General features: G+C 53.5%; 1 long non-coding RNA gene across 1 annotated transcript; it reads left to right on the top strand.

The window, feature by feature from the left end:
• The first annotated feature begins 377 nt into the window (after positions 1 to 377).
• On the top strand, positions 378 to 2,585 carry LOC146893528 (uncharacterized). Its single transcript, XR_015002952.2, has 2 exons — positions 378 to 965; positions 1,155 to 2,585. It is a non-coding gene; the product is annotated as an uncharacterized LOC146893528 (long non-coding RNA).
• The last annotated feature ends 6,036 nt before the right edge of the window (positions 2,586 to 8,621 follow it).

The raw sequence follows: 8,621 nt of genomic DNA, 5'->3' as shown, positions 1-8,621 counted from the left end.
AAATGAAAGTCTTAGGGCTGGGAATGGGCTGCCTCCCTGTGAGTTGTTGGTCAGGGAGGCTCCTGAGGCCCCCGAAACAGTGCAGGCCATTAATTACCACTGCTTTTGGTTGCCCATCAAAGTGAGAGCGTAAAACCCTATTGGTGAAGCTGTCACGCAGCTATGTCACAGGACAGAGATGAATCAAGCTGCACTGAGCCGGACGCTAGATCACACAGGACCAGAAGGTGCCAGGCGACACTCAGCTGTGGACCCTGCGACTATACCAACGAGCCAGGCATGGTAAGACCCCCGGTGCAACAGTGGCACAGCTGTTAGTGGGTAGCTCACTGATTTCTGATTGGATTTGATGCCTGCTCCACAGGAGGGAGCTGTAAACTCCAGCAAAAGCCTGTGCCTGGGAGGTCATAGGCCCTCGTGGGGAAGCTGCTGCTGTTTTTCTGCAGCGTGGACATGATGCGCCCATCATATCGCTTCCAAACAACTATGTTCGTGCCAACGGGTTAGTGCTGCTGGCAGCTTCAGTCAGAGAAACGTCTGCGGTGGTCGGCAGAGGCTGCAGACACTCAGAACTGGTCCAAGAATAGACAGACAGTCAATGACTACCGAAAGTCCAGTCAGGGACACCTGTGTCACCCCTCTGAGGCTCATCCTTGAGAAGAGACGGAAGGGTGTAAGAGTGGGAGGGGGAGTGGCGTGGCATGCTGACTTCCGGGCCATTGCACTTTTGAACTCACAGCGGCTGTGATTACCTGTACAGGCAGGCTCCCCACATGACTGGATCCACCAACACCCTGCCACTGAAGGGTGAGGGCTCACCCCACCCTTTCCTCAGAATGTATATACAATTAATGGTTGATGGGGAAGGAGAGACAGACTGACTGGGAGCTCACACGACTGACAACCCCTTACCTACACAGCCCTCACGAAGCTTATTGGGACAAAACAAAGAAAAAGACATGAAGGTAGAAATGGGGAATAATTGGGAATAAGGGGTTCAGTGCAAGCAAAAGACAGAGAGGATCATGGGGCCGAATGTTATCAAAATACATTATATATGTATGAAAATATCACGATAAGATCTATTACTGTGTAAAATTAATCTGTGCTAATTTAATTTGTTTTTTTTTGTGTTTTTTGTTTTTTGTTTTTAGTTCAAGTAAAAGTGATACTGCTGTAGGGATTGATTCCACCCTCCAAACCCCGAGGCCCTGCTGGGGACTGGCTCGCCTCTCTCTATCCCACTGGACACAGGCTCAGCCTAGGCATGAAAACCATCAATTTGGTCCCTGGGTATGGTGAAGGCTGACAGCTTTCCTCACATATTCAGCAAACCTAGGATGCCAGGAGGAAAACACCCCAGTCCCAGGGACAGAGTGCCAGATCCAGACAAAATGCCAGGGCCTAGCACGTGTCACAGAACCAGCTATGAGATGGATCACCGCCTCTCTGACATGAGATGTGGGGAATTGGTGTTCGGTTTGCAAAATTCCAATCTGTGTCCTGGGTCTGTGAGTATGGGAGAGAGAGCAGTCTTCATTTGGCAGAGTGGGGGAGGCAGGTGACACCCCCAAGGCTGGGAGGGCAGAGCCTCACTCGCACTGAGCTGGGAAGCCAGCTGGGATGGAAGGGCACCTGGCTCTGACGGAGTTCGGCCTCCCTGCCTTAGCTCACCTTGCTTGCGATTGACCCCAAGGCTATGACATAGCACCTGCCTCTTGCTGTCACGCGCTGGATCCCAGAGTTATTGACCCTGCTCAGGCAGATCGCTCAGCATCCTTCCCAGATGATGACCCAGCATGCTGCAGATCAATGATCTGGAAGGAAGGGGCCAGAACTTTCCAGAAGCCACTCACCCAGAGGCTTCCAACTCTTCATACCTAGGTCACATCTTTTTGCCTGCAGAATCTGGCCCTGTTGGGAGAACTTGGTACAGGTGCTGCAGAGTCTTGCTTCTGGGCCCTTGTCCTCCAGCCCTTGAGGGCCACCAGCCCCATTCTTCTGTCCCAGAGAGAAGGTTTTCCAGCCTCATGGCTTCTGGACTCCGCTGCCAGCCTCATTTTACAGTACGGAAGCTGTGGCGTCAACGCTCAGTCACAGTCAGTGTTCCAGCTCTAGACTTCTAGATGGGGAAGCTTTTCTGAAACACGGACGGGGAACACAGATCTTGCTAAAATTCTGGGGATCACCCTGGTGCTGGCACAGGACTCCCTTGTGGAGGGCACGTTCCGTGGTCAGGCCAACCTGAAAGAGACAACAGTGCTGACCACTGTCCTCAGGGAGGCTGCTCCTCAGCAAATCCTTGCATCAGCCTCCTGACGCTTGGCCGCAGCTAGGTCAGGGCCAGCACACACAGCTGTGCCCTCAAGGACTCACCTAGACTCTCTAGGTGTGCTGGGTTGTCCCTAGAGGAAATCTGACCCCAGTGGCCAGAGCATTGTCCCAGAGTCACCCGGGTTGGGGCCAGACACATGCACGCTGCTTCCTGTCTGTCCACGAAGAGAAGAGGAAAGTCGGGGCACTGAGGGCGAAGGAGTGCGAGCTAAAAATACCCTCAGTAAATAAACAAGTGGGTCAGAGCTGGAGTCCCGACTCAGGGGTTCCGGGTGTGCAAAGGCCACTGTTTATGGCTGGGGTTTGATCGTCCAACGATAAGGGGTGGCAGTGTCCTTCAGGTAAACGATTCATTTACATTGAGTCATTAACCTGCACATGGCTCACCTGCCTGGCTTAAGGGGCCTTCTGAGAATGCCCCATGAGTGACCCAGGCCACTAGGGCATCTGGAGCTGGGCACAGAGAAGTCACACTAGACAGCTATTGGGCCATAATTATCCAATAACTCTCAAGATGTTACCAGCTTGAACCCTGAGCAATGCCTGCCCTGTGAGGTCCCTTGTACTGTTTACAAGGGTGACCCTCTCTGTAACTCTAGGTTCAGGACTAAGGAAGGAAGGGCTGGCAGCTATGAACAAATCTCGATGTTAGACTTAGAGGGTGGCCCCCAGTGATCTTAAGGCTAATCTCTTATAAACTTGATTTATATAAGGCAGAGCCATAGCAGAGCCTGCCTCGTGGCTGGAGAATCGAGAAGATTCTAGATTTGGTAGGACCAAGCACTGAGTGCAGAGTCTGGCATACAGTGGTGTTTGGTGACGTTGTCCCTCCATGTGTTATAGGATACACAGAGCTCTGATCACTGCAGGGCCAGAGGTCACATGAGAAGGAATCAGAATGAGGCACCAGGATAGCCATTTGGGGTCTCAGGATGCAAGAATTCCCACTGTCTATCTTATTTTTCAAAAAATGTCTCCTGGCTTCCTGCTTCATGCTTTTGTGGGGACACTGGCTCCCAGGCCCAGGGACAGGAACCCATCCAGGTGGCAGAAGGGGCCAGTCATGCGCAGGATGAGCCTCTGACTCTCTTCAGAGCAGGGTGATACCCCACAGATGAGGCACAGCCTGTGCCTGTCAGAGGCGGATGGCATCACGGAGGACTTCCAAGGCAGGTGATCCTTGAACCTGCCCCTGGTAGACCAGAGCTCTCAGGTTTTCCTGTAGGAAAGCTCCCTGTCATTCCCTCTCTGAGACCTGAGAAGGCTCTGTATTCATTCGCAGCCCCGCTTGGCAGGCACGTCTTAAGCCGGGAAGCCAGCCCTGCCCCCACCTCCCCAGCCTCCGGGAGGAATTTTCATCCCCAAGCTCTCTGTCTCGCATTAGAGTTGATTGGCAATTAGCAGATGTCATGACCCTCCTCTGGGAGCCGGCGCTCTAGCTTCAGACGTCAGGTTCCCACCAAGCTCTGCCTGCTTCTGGGGCTTCCTTCCAGGGGCACTCGGGGGAAATTAACATCACCATCCCAGGAATGAGGGGAAAGCCCGTCGGAGCCTGAGAATGTCACCTTCTCCCTGGGAGGGAATTCAGGCCGCTTCTACCAACCCAGAAAGATTAATTGGTGCCGAGCAAATTATCGAAATGCGTGAAGCAGAGCGGCCTGTGGCCAGCGCTTGCAGCACCATCGCGTCCCAGATCCACATGGGTCTGCAGAATAGCCAGCTGCAGACTTCCCTCTGCTGGAGACCTCCCGGAACCCAGGGCCAGAACTCAAGTCTGGAAAGAGGCTGTGTTTCGACAGCACAAAGCCCGCATCAGAGACAGTTCCTGGGGGCTCAGTGTCCAGCAGACTTTTTTATAAGGTTCTTTTCTGATTCCTACAATTCTGCGTTCAGTTCCACTAAGGCACAGAGGGGGTATGCGACCTGCTGCGGGTGAACCAGCAGAATCTAGCCTACTGAGCTAGAGGTAGAAGAAACTCCAGATCTCCCCTTAAAGTGTCTTGGTCCCTGATCAGCTCTGAGGCTTGTCCCCCATGGACTGGGGACTGGAGACAGGGTGGGAAAGAGTCCCTACTTCAGAACAGAGATTCCTAGGAGGCAGGGTGTAGCCAGGGATGTATGTGGTGCTTCAGGGTCTTCTGAAGGTAAGGATGCTCCCACTACAGGGGGTCTGGTTAAGTCACAGACACAATGGGACAGGGTTCAGAGTTACGTGTTGGGCCTGGTGGCCCTAGTGACTGATCTCCAGATAATTTCTAGACTGACTTGATGGAGACTTGTGGTTTGGGAACTGCCATGGGGGACAATCCCACACATGCAGAGTGGGAAATATTGAGACGTCCAGGCTTCTGGACAGCGTTGTGATGGCCTCATTTCACAGATGGAGAGAGTCGGGAATGTAAAGAGGGCTCCTGAATCTCCCTGGAAAGTCTCAGCAGCCTGGGGCAGTGGCCTGGGGAAAGCACCCTTGGACATTGGAACTGCTCGCGTGTACAAGGCCAAACAAGTGACTGTCCTGAGACTTGTGCTGCAGAGCAGATGAGGGTGACTTGGGACAAGCCCTCCAGAAGCAAGAGCAGGCAGGTCCCAGTGCTACCACAAGATGGCACTGCCTTGTGGCCTTTTCACTTCCCTTGGCGTCCTGACCCGAAATTCCCGGGTGCCTGTGGCTGTGCGCCTGGGATGCCCCTGGATCTGTATGTGTGTTCAAGGCCGACGATACTTGATGTCAGCCTGTGGCTGTGGGGAATCTGTGTGTTCTGAGCGGGAGACAGAAACCCTGACTCTAGAGAGGCCGTCACCAACACGCGTCTGTCCTGTGGTCTCCTCCAGACTCCACAGCCCCATGCTGGCCTCGTGGCTGACCTCTGAGGCCACACAAGAACCGTTTGTGTTCTCTCTACACTACTAGACCACTCCACTCTGAGCTCCTGTGGTCACATCTGAGTGGAGTGACCCCAAGGCTCCCCAGACGTAAGCATAGGGTGTGGTCCGTGAAAGAAAGTCCCAATTAGTGAGAGTGTGCAGATCTCGGAAGATTCCTTTACTCCTTTAGCCAGTCTCTGAGGCAGGATGGACAGACATCCTAGCTTATGATGAAGAAAGTAAGAGTACTTAGATACTGAGGCAGGAGGATTGCCTCGAGTCCCAGGCCAGTCACAAAGCAGCAAGATGGGGAGGAGGGAGAAAGGAAGGAAAAAAGGAAGGAAAAGAACATGAAAGAGAAAGAACAGAATATGAAAAGGAGGAGGAAGGAGACAGCAGAGGAGGGAAAAGAAGGAGACAACAGCTAAGGCACAGAGAGGTTCAATGCCACCAACTAGGAAGTGGCGGAGCCAGCCCCTTGACCAGGATCTGGGTGGAGGTCAGAGGTGGGAGGTACACAATGCCCCTGGTCAGTGTATATTTGAATCAGGCCATATGTGGCCTGCTTTTTGTCACTGCAGGTAGACAAACACTCAGCCCAGACTGTCCAACTGTCAGTCATGACTGTCCTCTTCATTTCTTGGAAGCCACTCTGACTTCCACACTCTGCAGCCTTGGGATCCCTATCTGGCAGGCTTGGGACCTGTGTACTGTTTGCAGGCCTGTGATCAGGAGCCAGGGTTTTGAGAGCTAAAGGGACTGTCAGGAGAGCTGGACCTGGGAGTAGGGACAGGTTTGCATGAAATCACCCTCTTTCTGTGACTTTAAGGTTATAAAGCTCAACTCCCTTATGACACTTGTCCTGGATGGACCCACTGACATTCTGGACTCCACCTCAGAGATGACAGAGTAGTCACACTGTAAATGTTAGTGGTACCCAGACCTTGTGCACCAGTGGATGAAGATGCTACAGCCCTTGCCTCGAGGTCATGTGGGGTCCTGAGGAGGGTTGTGAGCCTATCTACCTAGTGTCCCACTAAGGGAGGAATGGACCCCTGCCTGTGTCATCCCCTCTGTGGCCACTTGGTCCCATCGCTGAGCCAGGCTGGGCAGTAGGCAAGCCACACATCCGTCGCAGGCATTTCGGGGTCCTGTAAAGTCATTGTCCTCCTGTGCATCCTGTGTCAAGGAAGGAGAGAAGGCCTCCTAGGTGCCCTGAGCCTCTGAGTACCATCTGCCAGCCTGGCCTGAGATTGGCCTCCAGCCTTCACAGTGACCAGAAAGGGCCTCTGTGCCTCCAGGTCTGCCATGTACCTGTCGTTTCCCTTCCCTCTAAGAGGCCACTAGTGGCCCCCTGAGTGTCTTGCATGTCCCATGGCCCTGAGTGTCACCGGCCATCTGTTCTTTTTCCCAGGAGCCTGTCCTTGGTGAAGCCCAGCTGGAAATTCTCTAGCAGTACCCTCCTTGGCAGGGCCGTAAGATGGCCATTCTGAGCCTCATGCCCGGTCCCTGCCTCTCTTTTCTGATCAGCATAGGCTGCTGAATGGAAGCTCAGGCCCACCAAGCCTTGACTAAGGACCCCATCTTGTCCAGAGCCAGCTCAGAGACCCAAACTTTGTGTTCTGATTTATCAACAATAACCACAATCACTGTAACCCGCACTGCACACAGAGCATGAGCCAGGGCTTCTGGGATGCCGGAGTGGTGGCCCTGTCTATCACAGGAGGGGTGGGAGAAGATGCTTAGGGTGAAGAGGAGGTACACTTGGCCTGTCCTTTGTAAAAGTGGGGCAGGAAAAGAGAAAGAAAGAGGGAGAACAGAGGGAGGGCGAGAAGAAAGGAGGAAGGAGAGAGAGAGGGGTACTTCCCTCCAGGGGTTGGTCCCCCCAAACTGGCCATCACCCACCCCTTCTCTGTCCCCACTCTCCAGGCCTCTCCTTTGGGTCTTCTCTCCCTCAGGCTGCCCCTGAGGATCTCTACCCTTGCTGCCACCCCCACCCTGGACAGCACCGACTTTACTGTTTTCCCTCTGGGAAAAAGCGCTGACCCTCTAGGATCTTTCTACCAAACCTTTGGCAGACAATATTCAGCAAAGGCTTGCTGACCAAACGAATGGAGTCCTGTGTCCAATCCCAGGCTAGTCTGCAGCCACCGGAGGACCTGGCTCACTGATCCTCACCAAACAAGCAAGCGCTCATGTCATTGGGACTTGGGGACCAAAGCACATGAGAGCAAGGTCTTATGGTTCAAGGTAGTAACTGCCAAGTGGCCCCTGGCCACTGAGCCACCCCTGGAATGTCTCAGGGGGCATAAATGAAGGGTTTGTAGGGCCTGAGTGCTGTGAGGTCTGTCTCTGTGTGAAAGGAAACAGCGAGGTAAACTGTGGTGTTCTCCGACTCTGGGCTCCGAGGCATTAATTACTTAAATGAGTGAGTATTGAATCAAAGGCCTGGCTTCAAAAATTAAACTCAGATTAGCCCCTGCCTGACTTCCTGTGAAATGAAAAACATTTGGTTAAAGAATGGACACCAGGGCAGGAGAACTGAGAAGAAAGGCCTGGAGGGCTTCATTGCCCACTGCAGAGGCCACTGGTACCGAAGGCCTATCATGCCGGCTTTCCAGCTGCCAGCGGGGCTGCAGGTGGAGGAGAGCAGGGTGCAGACAGGAGGAGCCCCAACTCCAGCTTCTGCTCCGAGTGGGAACCTCTGGGAAGCAGGGAGGCTGACCAAGGTACAAAGACCAGAGCCTCCACCGGGTCCACACAGGCCCCCAGGATCCTCAAGAGCATTTGAAGGGAGCTCCATGTTCCTCCCTGGGCTCAGCCAGACCTTAAGGACCCAAATTCCACAGTGGTTCTCCAGATTCCATCCCTTCACACATTATTTGGTGATATTTTTCCCCCCAAGGCTGTCCTCTGGTCTTTTTTACCCTATACCTTCTGTTCTTAGCACAGAGGTGCAAATTCCTCTATGACCATAAAAGTTCCAAAGGAGCTGCCCCAGGCAAGCTGGTCTCCTACGAATACTGCAGCAGGACTAACTTCTGCTCTCCCAAGCCTCCACCGTGCCTTTATGGACTGAATGTCAGCCACCCTCAGTCAAGCTGCCTTTCTCCTTCTGTACTCCCACCCCCTTCCTCTTCCCTACACATCTCTGTGCTCCCCATCCCGTGCCTCTTCCCTACACATCTCTGTGCTCCCCTGTGTTCCCCACCCCGTGCTTCTTCCCTACACATCTCTGTGCTCCCCTATGCTCCCTACTGCATGCCTCTTCCCTACACATCTCTGTGCTCCCTTGTGCTCCCTACTGCGTGCCTCTTCCCTACACATCTCTGTGCTCCCTTATGCTCCCTACTGCATGCCTCTTCCCTACACATCTCCATGCTCACCATCCCCATGCCTCTTCCCTTCACATCTTCGTGCTC

The sequence above is a fragment of the Myodes glareolus genome, chromosome 7 (assembly GCF_982192425.1).
Source record: "Myodes glareolus chromosome 7, mMyoGla1.1, whole genome shotgun sequence".
NCBI lineage: Eukaryota > Metazoa > Chordata > Mammalia > Rodentia > Cricetidae > Myodes > Myodes glareolus.
This window is presented reverse-complemented; position numbering and strand designations above follow the sequence as displayed.